Here is a 13288-nt window from a genome sequence, read left to right on the forward strand (position 1 = left end):
ATTATTATTATCATAGATCACCAATACTAAATCTGATGTAAACTATTTTTATTATATTCTATTTAATACTGTATGATTTATTTTCTCATCATACTGGTTCATATTACAAAATTCTATTTATTTGTGGTTGTTTTAGTCCATCCTACTTTAGTTGCTCTATCAATTATCAATAGCCTGTTTCTAGCTATGTGCTTCACAGATATTGCAGTTTGTAAATCTATAACTACCCAAACATTTTGCATAGACAAAAAGTGATTCAACATAAACTAAATAATCAGGGTGTAAAGCATAATAGGCTAAAATAGAAATAAACATTTTTGAATATGGACATGTAACCAAGGACCCTTATGTTTGTAATATGAAAATAACATGTCCAAGTTTTAGATTAGATTAAAGGTTAAGGGCCTTTGTATATGTAAATAGTATTTCAGTATATGTTGTGTTATTTTCTAAATTACTGAATAATATGAATGCGTGCATGCACACACATGCACACGTGCATGCACACACATGCACAAGCAAACACTCAGACACTAACACCATCACATCATAAAAAAATGCAGTCTGATAGTGGAGAGGGTGAGAAATTAATAAAGATGTATTAATAATTTTAAATATTTGTTTTAAACACATAATAATAATATGAAACATTTATTTTTGTAAGCAGTGTGACTGTAAAGCTGCAGCAAAATGTGAGTGATGAACTTTTAATTGCAGAATGCAGATTACAAAGAAAAAAAAAACAAACAAAAGCAGAGAAACAGGCTTTGCAGTCTCTGTACACACTAGGAACCTTTAATGCAAAGCACTGAACTCTGACCTTTGTGGGAGATAAACCTCTGAATTATGTTTAACATTATGTTTAACCTTCTGATGTTTCAGCACATTTCCTTTGTTTTTACATATTTTCTTAAATTCACTTTAAAGGTTTTACTTATAACACGATATCATATGTTTCATATCAAGGTGCTGCACATGACGTGTATCTTCCCCTATAATCTCACCGCTATATCTAACCTCTCATAGGCACTTTATTCTTACTATTGACAAAACTGAAAAGGAAGATTCTACAGATTCAGAAAATGTTTGAACCATATTTCTAAGCTGTCATATCACAAAGATATTATTACACATATTGTGAAACATGGAAACAGACGATGTACTAGCGTGTGCGTCGACCACAGCAGGTTAAACAGGGAAACGAATAAGGAACACGTGTGATAATTCAGTACGTGAGTGATTGGGACCGGGGAAGTGATTGAGTGCCGTGACTGCCATGTGTGCTCTGTGAGGGCTGGCTGGATTCCAACCAGGGCCTGCCAGTACCCCCCCACCCAAAAGTGCACACTGGGGCCAGAGTGCCAGGATGGATGGGCACAGTGGGAGGAGCTGATAAGTTTGGTATCCAGGATGTGACTCACCAGTATTGTTACGTCTTGTGTTCTTTTGGTGTGGCTGTGTGTGTTCCATTCCAGATCCAGTTCCAGATTCCATTACAGAGTTCATGTTTGCAGCAAATCAGCAGACAAGACTCTGCCCACCCTGAGAAGTAATAAAATGAGGAAGATGCTATGGAGGGGAAGGCAGTGATATTTGTGTGAGATGTGTGTTAGTAGTATTTGATATTTGAGTTGGTGTATGACCTTGCTTCCCATATTGACTTTGCTGTTGACTTTGCTCTAATAGTTAGTTTTGCTATTGTATATTTGTATATATTCCACTTTGAGCCTTTTGTTGATTTCACTGGTAAGTAGGGAGTGACTGCCATTTTGTTTGGGGTGTGGGTTTGCTCTGTATTTTGCACCTAGGGAGTAAGTGTAGTTGTGTGTGTATTTTCTTTTGTCTCTATAGGTTTAGTGAGTGTTTGTTTGTTTCTAGTGTGTATTTGTTTGTTATTTTAGCCTGAGTCACTCATGACATTATAGTGTGGGTGTCACACTATCTCTTGTATAAATCACACTGTCTGTTGTACAATACACGGTATATTATTGAACTACTTTGGTCTCTTTCTGTCTTACTTCATTTCCATTACACAATTGATTCGCCATTTTCCTCACACTTCCTGTTACGGCCTGGAGCCTAGACGAGGTCATAACTGTATCCAGCTCCTTTCTTCGGGCCCAGACCCCTCCCAGTCCACCAGGTACTGAATCCTTACTCTGCACATCTGGAGTTGAGGAGGGCGTGAACCATGGTGGAGGGTCCTCCGTCGATGTCACTTGGTGTTGGACATACAACAGCAAGTCAGCATCGTCTAGAGAACCCATTATGACAGGCTTTACGAAGGACACATAAAATGCAGAGGAACCTCAACTACGTTGGCCTATTAGGTGACCTCTTTGAGCCTCACCGGGATGTCTTATGAGCGAACGTTCCCTCTCGAGCCGGTCTTCCCCTCTTTGGTGGCTACCCACATTACCCACACCCACACACCCCCAGCTTACAGATGGTGGTCTCTCCCTGAACATCCGTCCTCTTGAAAGCTGCAATGGCCCTCTGCAGGTGGCAGTGTATCTTCTCCCACACTCTCTGGCTCTCTCGCAACCAGGACTGGTTGAACCAGGTTGAACCAGGACGTTTGAGAGTTCCAAGGTCATGGCAGCAGCAGGAACCCTAGGACACACTCAAATGGAGTCAGGCTCAGTGTTATGTTGAGCTTCTCCAAGAGTTCCTGCCAGACCTACAATGTACAATGCACTCCACCAGTCGGAGTTGATGTGCTCTGGCAGTCTGAACTGAACGTTTTTCATGCCGTGACGTGTGAAGAACGTGCGACAAGGTAGGAAGCAATCGTCTCCAACTGAAGGCTTTAATGAAAAAGAACATCAACCTGCACAAACATGAATAAAAGCCAAAGCAACATCAATGACTGACAGTCAGTCATTCTAACAGGAAGGTCTTATAAAGGGACAACGTAACAACATAACACACAGGTGAATAAGACTCAACACTTGCCACCTGTATGAGGTGTGGCACAAACCCTAAACATATAACACATGCAACAGAAGCAACAGAAATGTACAACATAAACAAAAGAGATGGAGACTGCAGGTGGAGAGGCCCTGTGACACTTGACCTTACATGACCTTAAATTAGACTTGTGTCTAATTTAGTCACACTTCACTTAAAGGTTTGCACTCTTTCAGAAAAAGCACAAATACAATTTCCTGTTGGTTATTTTTGCTAGTCTATGGAAAACAGAAGTGCAGATAATGATCTCTCACCAGAAACAGGGTGGTGCTCACACTCATACTCTGCTCCTGCCAAATGTATTTTTTTTACTCTTGAATTCAGCAGGCTAACACACCTTAGATATTTTGTTTGTGTTTACTTTTGAAAATATTTTTCAGGTTATAACTGGTTTTATAATGGTTCCAGGTACAATGATCATTTCATTCATCTGTAAAATATACACTTTTTACATTTTTATGTTTAAAAAGGTTACAGATTATTTTCTTTTCTTTTTTTTTTCTTTTCTTAAATATCTTAGCAGACATTTTTTGATCATTAAGGCAGTACGACATCATGAAACACAAGGAACTAAAGGGGAACTTCTAGTTTTACAATAAAGGCCAAATAAGATAAACAAGACCTGAAGACTTCATCCTGCCAATGACAATATATGTCCTGAGTAATTCAGATTGGTGCATTCATTAATTTCTAAGACATGATACTGTATTTCATTGGCCAGGACATCCAGAGAACACAGTTTTAGACTTTGTGGTCACTGTGAATATAGGCACGGGAAAACACACACACACACACACACACACACACACACACACACACACACACACACACACACACACATTTTGACTTATAGTGTCTGATACAGTTCCTATGTGCAAATGCTTTGTGGCATTTTTTTTTACTAAAATAATGCTAATGCTTAGGCAAGAAACACTTAAATTAAGAAAACAGTTACCAACATTATCTACAATCTGGGAACTCATGTATTATCCTTGTACTAACAAACAACAACAACAACAACAAGAAAAAAACACAAGAAAACATGAAATAAAAAAAGAACAGTCAATTGGATATTGATTAAAGTCTTTAGTCATACTTAGCCCCACTGACACTGTTAGTGTGTGATCAGTGCCACTGGTTACATATGGGCTTTACACTTTAAACCACCAGCAAACCACCACACTACTCTCCAGATTCTTACTAACTGCAATATCCCCATGTAGCCAATCACTTCCTAACCTGTAAAACCCATTTTTTCCTCTCCAGTGACCTTCCCCTTCTCCACTGGTATGTTTATTGCATACTCAGTGTCGTCAGGTCCATAATCATTTTATGTATTACACCACTAAGCATTCCCCAACACAGCAGGTCCATACTGGTCTCTCTGGGGACTAAGGCCATATCCAGCCTCACTGGCACTGTTAATGCATGCTCATTTGGATCTACAATGTTAACAATGACATGACACAACATCCCACTCACCTGTCCAGTCCTCCATGTACCTGAAACACTGAACACCTCAACCATTCCACCTTTATGCATTTCCCCAACTAACCTCTGCTCTCCTCATCCACAACCATCCTTTCAGCTACTTCTGATAATTCCTTCACAGCTGCTGCTAGTTTACAGATACTAAAACAAAATTCCACAAGCAAAGTGTTACAGAAAAATGGATGTGTGTGAGTGTATGTGTTCTAGGTTCAGTGCCAGGATTTCCCTCCATTTGAGACTCCGTCTCATTCCTCATCGGGTTTTCAAGACAACTGCTCCTATTTAATGGCCCCTCCCACAAGAGAGAAGGAGGAAGAGAAGAGAGAATAGCGATGGTTTTGGAATTTGTTGGCTTGTTTGGCTTGTGATTAAAATATTGTATGATGTTTGTGTATGACCTTGTTTTCCCCATTTTGGACATTCTTTGGCTTCACCCCTCTTGCTTTGGTAGCTGTTGTATATATACATATAGATGTTGTATAAAGAGTGTAAATATTGTTTTGTTTGGTACTTTGCTGTCAGATACTGGTGGTAGAGAGTAATTGCCATTTTTGTTGGGTGTGGGTTTTGCCTGTTTCTGTGTCAGAAAGTCAGGAAAGTCTATTGTGTCTTTCTTGTGTTTGTTAGGATTATTTATTGTATTTTTCTTTCATTAGTGTGGGTTTTGTTTATTGTTTTGGCCTGGATCACTCCTGAAGACATTGCACCAGTAAGACTGCTTGTAATTAATATCCACTGTGAAATACATCAAAAAGGAGACTTCAATTTTGGCTTCTGTTTGTTTTGATGCTGTTCATTTTTTTACAATGTACATTCTGTTAGTCGTTTACATTTCTCTTTCCTTTTTATGTCCTCACAGCCTAGTTGGGGTTGTAATAAAATATGTTCATAATCCGTAAATTGACTTCTACATTTCATAATCCTAACATAGACTTCTACAGTTTATAATTGCAGAATATAATTCTCGTTGTTTTGTTTCTTTCTCTAAAATTAAATATGAGAACAAATTTAATCAAATTTGGTTTGAAAGGACAGTAGCACACAAGGAGTTACACTTCTATTGGCTTAAAAAAAGAAAAAAGAGACCTGAATAAAATAATAACAACAACAACAACACCAATAATAATAATAATAATAATAATAATAATAATAATAATAATAATAATAATAATAAAACATTTGGAGTAAGTTTGAATACTGTAAACAAGAATGTCATATCACCCCTTTCTTCGAGTGGTGCTCTATTATTTTAACTTACATGGATGTTGGGCTCAACATGTTTTAAAGAGATCAGACACTACAGTTGTGCAAACATGGTTGTTAGAAAACAGGACATAGAAAGACTTGTGACATTTTCTAGCCAATGAGATTTTGAGTCATGAGACCTGAAAGCTCATGAAGTTTATTTAGTTTGTCAGTTGCTTCTTTTCAATCCGTCTCCTCTGAGGTCTGAGCGTTACTCTGCAATGATGATACCAGTCTGGATATTTATATTTTTTCTCTACAAGACATGTACGGTTACAAATTTTTACTAGTGTTTATAATTACATTTGTTACAGTTCTTTCTGATATTCGATTAATAATCAATATATATTATTTATTTTGGATTCAATTTTCTCCAAATTGTTTTCCTATTGATTCTCTCTTGGTTTCATTTTATAGGTCCAGTGCAAACTACAAAGCCTTTTAAAGGAGCAGTGCAGACTGAACCTGGGAAGAATATCACTCTTTACTGCACATTTAAAAATAACACTGAATGCTTTTGGTTCAAGCACAAATGGCAGCAGGAGATTCAACAAGTAGGACAAGTGCTTAAAAATAAAGACGGCATACTTTCATTTCCATTCAACAACTCCAGATTCATAATGAAGTGGAAGGATGACAGAAGCTCTTTGACTATTTTAAATGTTACTGAAGAAGATGAAGGATTGTACTTCTGTGGAGTGACAGACGGAACAAAGTTTAACTTCACCTATGCTACATCAACTCTGACAGGTAATTAAACTACTCCTTTCAAAGTTCTTTACATTTAAAACTGGATTATAAGTGAAGCACAAAACACATATATTCTTAAAGTCAAAGCCACAGTTATTTTCTCAATTAGGGAATTTAAAAAAATTTTTTTTTATAATCTGTATAGTTTTTATATAGTAGACTTCAAGGTGCTGTAAGAAACACATTTTATAAAAATACCAGCTAATTCTTCTGTAGTAGACTTGGGTATTTTTATAAAGCATGTATTTTTTTTGCATGTGAGGGAAACCAAGATGACTTAAGACCTGAGACTGTTTGTGTTTTGTTTAGGTGTGCATACAGAGTCAACTCCAAAAAATCCTGATAGTGCAGGAACAGGGTGTGATCCATCAAATCAAACTTATTCAGGCAAGTCTCTTCGAGTATATTTGCTTTAAATAAAATACATTTGTATATTCAATTATTTTATGAAGATTGTTCTACAGAAAAGCCTGTGGGTCCTGTAGAGATCTGTCTTGGAGCAGTGCTGGGAGTGTGTGTGGCTGTTATCATTGCTCAAACCATAATCATTTGTAAGGTGAAAAACTCTGAACACGGCAATGGTAAGTATTCATAAAGGGTAGGGGTCCCTTATTCTAATTCATAACTTCATACTATTTTTATCTTCTGTATTTTTATCTTATAGGTAATATTCCCTGATCCAGTTACAATTAATGCTGTATTTTCCCATACCACAGAGAGACGTCAAAAAGGGAGTGTGATGGAGAAAACCACCAGTCAGGTACAACTTGTGCAGTTGCACTTTCATGCCATTATTAGTAAAGCCTCTTTCTCCAGGTTTACGCTCTTTATCTTGGATGTAGGATGCAACAGCTGACATTAAAACTCATATTTAAATATAGAAATATTTATGATGCTTAACAACATGCTAATCATAGATATGACAGCAGTAGACGTTAATGAAGCAGCACTATAAAATCTGCTGTATGTCATATAATGCACATGTTTCAAATTGCTTTGTTACAGACATAGCAGGTGATGTAAAGAGCAGAGGATGAACTGTCGTAATGTTTGTCTATTCATAGTCTAATCAACAATGATAAGCTCTATGATCCTTAAAAATGATTTACTGCCATTTCTACATTTAAATCTGACATCTTTTACTAAGAATGTTTCTGGCTCTGCTCAGCTCTGCATCCGGTTTCATATGTGTGGTATTGATATAGTTTATAGCTGTAGTCTAATTACCAGCTATGCTACTATATACTTGTGGCAGAGCAGTGGTAGCTCACTACTTAATGTCCTTAACTAGTATTCAGAAAGTTGCCAGATCAAGCCCCACCACTACCAAGTTACCACTTTTGGGTCCATGAGCAAGGCCCTTAACCCTCAATTGCTCAAGTTGTATTCAGTCATAATAGTAAGTCACTTTAGATAGGAAATGTCAGCTAAATGTTTCACTGTCCCTAGATCAGTTTTCATTGACCCAGTTGAGTTGCACTTTTTTTATTTGTTACCTACGGGGCGACAGCACAACTTCCCTTGTTTGTGTGAAAGGGATCCCAATACTAAAGAGTTCTGTTATGCTGCATTACAGGTCTATGAGGACAAGATGCAGAAAACAGGACATCAAGAAAATGAGTACACCCATGTGAGATTCCGGCCTGTTTGAGTACATGCGCGTTATATAACAAAACAGGCAAACTCACTTGGTTCAATGATAAATCAGCCATTCTCTACAACACCATTATTCACAAAAACCCAGTTCTCAGATGGAGACATCCTACAAAATCAGGCCCTGGTCAGACACACCGCACTCCCATCTCCCATCTACTCTGTGAGAGAGGAAATATTGTCTGTCTGTACCTGGCTCCGTTCACCAACAAACACAAACAAATGTACAGACAACTTGTGTTTACACTTGATGTATATGTGGATGATCCCTATCTCTATTGTTATGCCTGCCCGAGTTTGCTTAGGTGGTACAACACAAGTGCCAACACAAGCCAACTGCATGTGTGATACTGACAACAGGAACTGTAGAGGTAGGCTTTTTTAAAACCCAGAACTATTACAAAACCAAAATCAATTACAAAACATACACTTAGACCAGCATAATATACATATAGAGCATTTAGCTGACACTTTTATCCAAAGTTACTAACAATTCTGACTGAAAACAACTCAAGCATTAAGGATCTTGCTCAGAGGCCCAACAGTGGTAACCTGGTGGTGGGACTTAAACTGGCAACCTTCTGATTGCTAGTCAAGGACCTTACCAACTGAGCTACCATCAGTCAAATGGATAGTTCTATGACTAAAAGTCTTTAAGTAAAACTTACAAATTGATCAAATTTGTTTGCATTTTACCTGTAGTAATTTATTATCATTATTATTATTATTATTATTTTTTTTTTTGTGAAGACAGCAAAGGAGTCTGTACATCACTATGAGTTTTGGTTTCCTCTAATGACCTTTTACAAAATTGCCACTGACAGGAATCACTGAATCAACATTGACGTTCCAGTTTAGTCAAAAGCTTAATCTATGAACACAGCTGGCTCTGAAGAGGTGTAAACCCAATAATAGAACTTCTCTCTAAAAGAGGACAGTAACAACTTGAACACAGTAAAAAAGCTATTGATTCATAAATATAAGGTGTGTGATGGAGAATATATGCTTGGTAGAATTCTGTCAAAAATCAACAAAATAAATAAAATTTGTGAACGACAGCCAGGAGCTTCAGTTATTCTTGCAGTTATTAATGGTGACTGTCCTTATATTAGTATCTATATACTAATGGATTTAGGTAGTTTGGCATTAGGAAATACTGATTCTTTCAAATATGAGGTATCACAGCATGTGTAACTTTTTTCTGGCAGCACTGAGACTAAAATGTTATGTTGTGCTTTACGGGATGTACACTATTCGCAACCCCTGGCCAAATAAAAATAAACTATTAAAGAAAAACAATGTTGAACTACATCATAAATATATGTATCCTAATCATTAAATGTGAGCACCACTTCTAAATGTGATTGGGGCCTGATTTCCTGTTGGTTATTTTTGCTACTCTATAGGAAATAGAAGTGCAGATAATTATCTCTCACTGAAACTGGGTGGTGGAGGGGTGCTGGTTGGATTATATTTGACCAGAGGTGCACAACTCAAACCACTGAGTTCTATCGCCTCACATAGTGCTGCCTGAAAACCTAAATAAACCTTCCAAACATACTATCAGTATAATAATAAATCACTTTTATTTGCCAGTATGTGTTTCTGGCAATAGATTATTTAGTCTGTCATGTTTGAAAACTGCTCCATGTATCTCACAGGAACACAAGGTTCATTAATATTAATTACATACATTATACAGTGGAAAGCTATTCACAACAATAAAAACAAAAACAAGTTATAAAAGTAGAAAATACCAAACTGTACACTTGTCTGGGTAATGTAGATATGTTATAAGGGCACTCATACTCTCCTCCTACTAAATGTGCTTTTAACTTTTGAGTGTAACAAGCTAAAACAACTTAGATCTTGAGTCATTGATTCTTTTTTTAAACTTTTGCTTCAGGTTATAACTGGTATTTGTTTGATCAAGTTACAATAATCTTTTTAGTCCTCTATAAAATATGTACAGATTTTACAGTTTAAAAATGTTTCAGATTATTCTGTTTCATGAAGTGTCTTGGGAGTTGTTTTTTGATCACTAACGCAGGAAGTCATCATGAACAGATGGCACTATAGTAGAATTTCTGCTTTTACAATCAAGGCCAAATAAGATAGACAATACCTCAAAACATCCCCCAGCCAATGAAAATTTATCTCTGGATTAATACAGATTGCTGCATTCATCAATTCCTCAGAGCTGTCACTGAATTATAATGGCCAGGGCATCCAGAGTTAAACCAAATAGAGCCTGACAGTGCAGGAATATGGTTATTCTACAATGTCATTCTAACATACTCAAATCACTTTGTCTCAAGTACAGTGCCAACCTCAGTTTACTTCCCTGTTTAGCTGCTTTCTGAGAGAATGGTTTGAGAACACAGTTTTAGACCTTGTGGTCACTGTGAATATAGACATATGAAAAAAACCCACAAGTTTAGACTGATAGTGTCTGATAATACAATTCCTATATGCAAAAACAGTGGTAAAACTTTTTAACTAAAACATTGTAATGCTTAGTGTCATGAAATACATACAAAAAGCAAACAGTGCTACAATAATACATTTCCAGTAAAATGGGAGCTCATATATTAACCTTGTACTAGCAGACACCAAAATGACTGTAAATGACAGATACCAAAAAAATTCTGCAAAAACACCAGAGACCCATAACAATAAAACATAGTAAGTCCACTTACAAGGAGATTGAAACACAGCAACACAATCCCCCTAAATAATCTTGTGTGTGTAATATAGATATTACATTATGAGGACACTTATACTCTCCTTCTGACAAATGTGTTTTTAACTCTTGAATGCTTCAGGTTAACACAACTTAGAGCTGTCACAGTGTGCAGGGCTCCCAGCAAGAGAGACATGCCCGCCCATTCATTCATTCATTCATTCATTCATTCATTCATTCATTCATTCATTTATTCACTCACTCACTCACTCACACACACACACACACACAAACACACACACACACACACACACACACACACACAGCCGCATACACACATACAGTCAAGGTTTTAAATCAAGGCCAAACTCAGAGTTGACACTGAATTATATTCAAGTCATCCAGAGTTAAACCAAACAGAGCCTGACAGTGCAGGGATAGGATTCTGTTATAAGAGAATGGTGTGAGAACAGTTTTAGACTTTGTGTTCACTGTGAATATGCACATAAGGGGAAAAAAAAAATTATACAAGCTTAGACTGATAGTGCCTGATAATACACTTCCTGTGTGTGGTGAAATCTTTTAAACTAAAATATCCTAATACATAAATAAAAAAAAACAATACTACAATAATAATACATTTCCAGTAACATGGGAGCTCATATATTAAACATGTATTCTGCAAAAACACCCAAGACCCATAACAGTAAAACATAGTGAGCGCACTTACAAGGAAACTGCAACAAAGCAGTCATAACTGAAGTTTTCATAAAGTTTGCGTACATGTGGAAGTTGAGAGACTCATTTGCCAGAGTAGTGTATGTACTCTGATATGAAATAAAACTGTTCAATGTAACTAAGTTAAATTTCAAAGTGTTATTTATTTATACAGTACATTTTACAATGGCCATTGTCAGAAAGCACCTTTACAGATGTCTGAGTCCGCAGTTAGCAAGGAAAAACTCTCAAAGAGCAAAAATAAGAAACCTTGAGAGGAACCCAGACTCGAAAGAGGAGCCCATCATCCTCTGCTCAACACCAGCCATCACAACAGGAACAAAATAAGCAATAAAGAACAAAATCAGTAATAAGAATAAGTAAGTAACAGAAGTCTATTCCAGGTTTATAGGAGTCCTAGTCTGAGTCTAAGTGTGTTTAAAACTCATCTGGCACAGAAATGACCCAGGAAAAGTCACCCAATCAGCCTAGAGCTTCTCTAACTTGGGGGGGGCACAAAAGGGAAGTGGTCAGGGTGTGGGAGGAGCTACAGCCACCAAAAGTAACAGTGAAATACATTACATTTACCCACTGTAGTGCCCATATGCAGCCAATCACTTCATAACCTATAAAATCCGTCACTGGTCTCCCCAGAGACTATAGTCATACCCATTGACCCGACTGACACTGTAAATGTGTACTCAGTGCTGACAGTTTAATATAGATGTTATGAACTATACCACCAAGTATTCTCCAACACAGCAGTTCCATGTTAGTCTCCACAGTGACTAAGCCCATGTCCAGCCTAACTAGTAAATTTAATGCAAGTTCAGTTGCAATGGTTCCATTTGCATTATGCATTTCCCTGCCTAGTCTGGACTCTCCTCACCCACAACCACTGACTAGTCCCTTCAGCTACTTACAATGATTCCTTCACAACTACATTTAATTTACAAATCGTAAAACCAAATTCCATAAACAAAGATGCAGCAGTGAGTTGTTACAAACAGGACCAACAAAAGTGACATAGACTTCTGCACTTCATAATTTGAGAAAATAACTCTTGCTGTTTTGTGTCTTTACACTTAAATGAGACAAACTAAAACACTATATAAAACAAAATAGCACCTTTTTAAGATATTCTGACTGTTGTCATAAACTTTTTTAATAATGTTCCATAAAATATTGAGCACCACTGTGGTACAGCATTATCCAATCATGTTTCATCAGGCATGGATTGAAAGGACAGTAGCACAGGGGAAGGGGCACATTTTTTGAATTACTCTTCTATTGGATAAATAAATGCCCAAAATAATCTGCACTCAAATAAACTGACCCGTATAAAAAAAGATAAATATATAATACTACTAAAAAAATGTAGAGCAAATTTAAATATTATAACCAAGATTGTCAAATCACCCCCTTCTTTGAGTGGTGCTCTGTTACTTTAAATTACATGGATGTTGGGCTCAATTTATTTTAAAGAGATCCGACACTGCAGGTGGCCAAACAAGGTTGTAGGACAACAGGACAGAACAGGACCATGTGACTTTTGCCAGCTAATGAGATTTTGAGTCATGAGACCTGAAAGCTCATGAAGTTTATTTAGTTTGTCAGTTGCTTTGTTTCAAAGTGTCTCCTCTGAGGTCTGAGTGTTACTCTGCAATGATAATACCAGTCTGGATACTTATCTTTTTGAGCTACAAGACATGTACGGTTCCAAATTTTTACCAGTGTTTATAAATACATATGTTACTGTACTTTGATGTTGGATTAATA

Source organism: Electrophorus electricus, chromosome 12 (assembly GCF_013358815.1).
Source record: "Electrophorus electricus isolate fEleEle1 chromosome 12, fEleEle1.pri, whole genome shotgun sequence".
NCBI lineage: Eukaryota > Metazoa > Chordata > Actinopteri > Gymnotiformes > Gymnotidae > Electrophorus > Electrophorus electricus.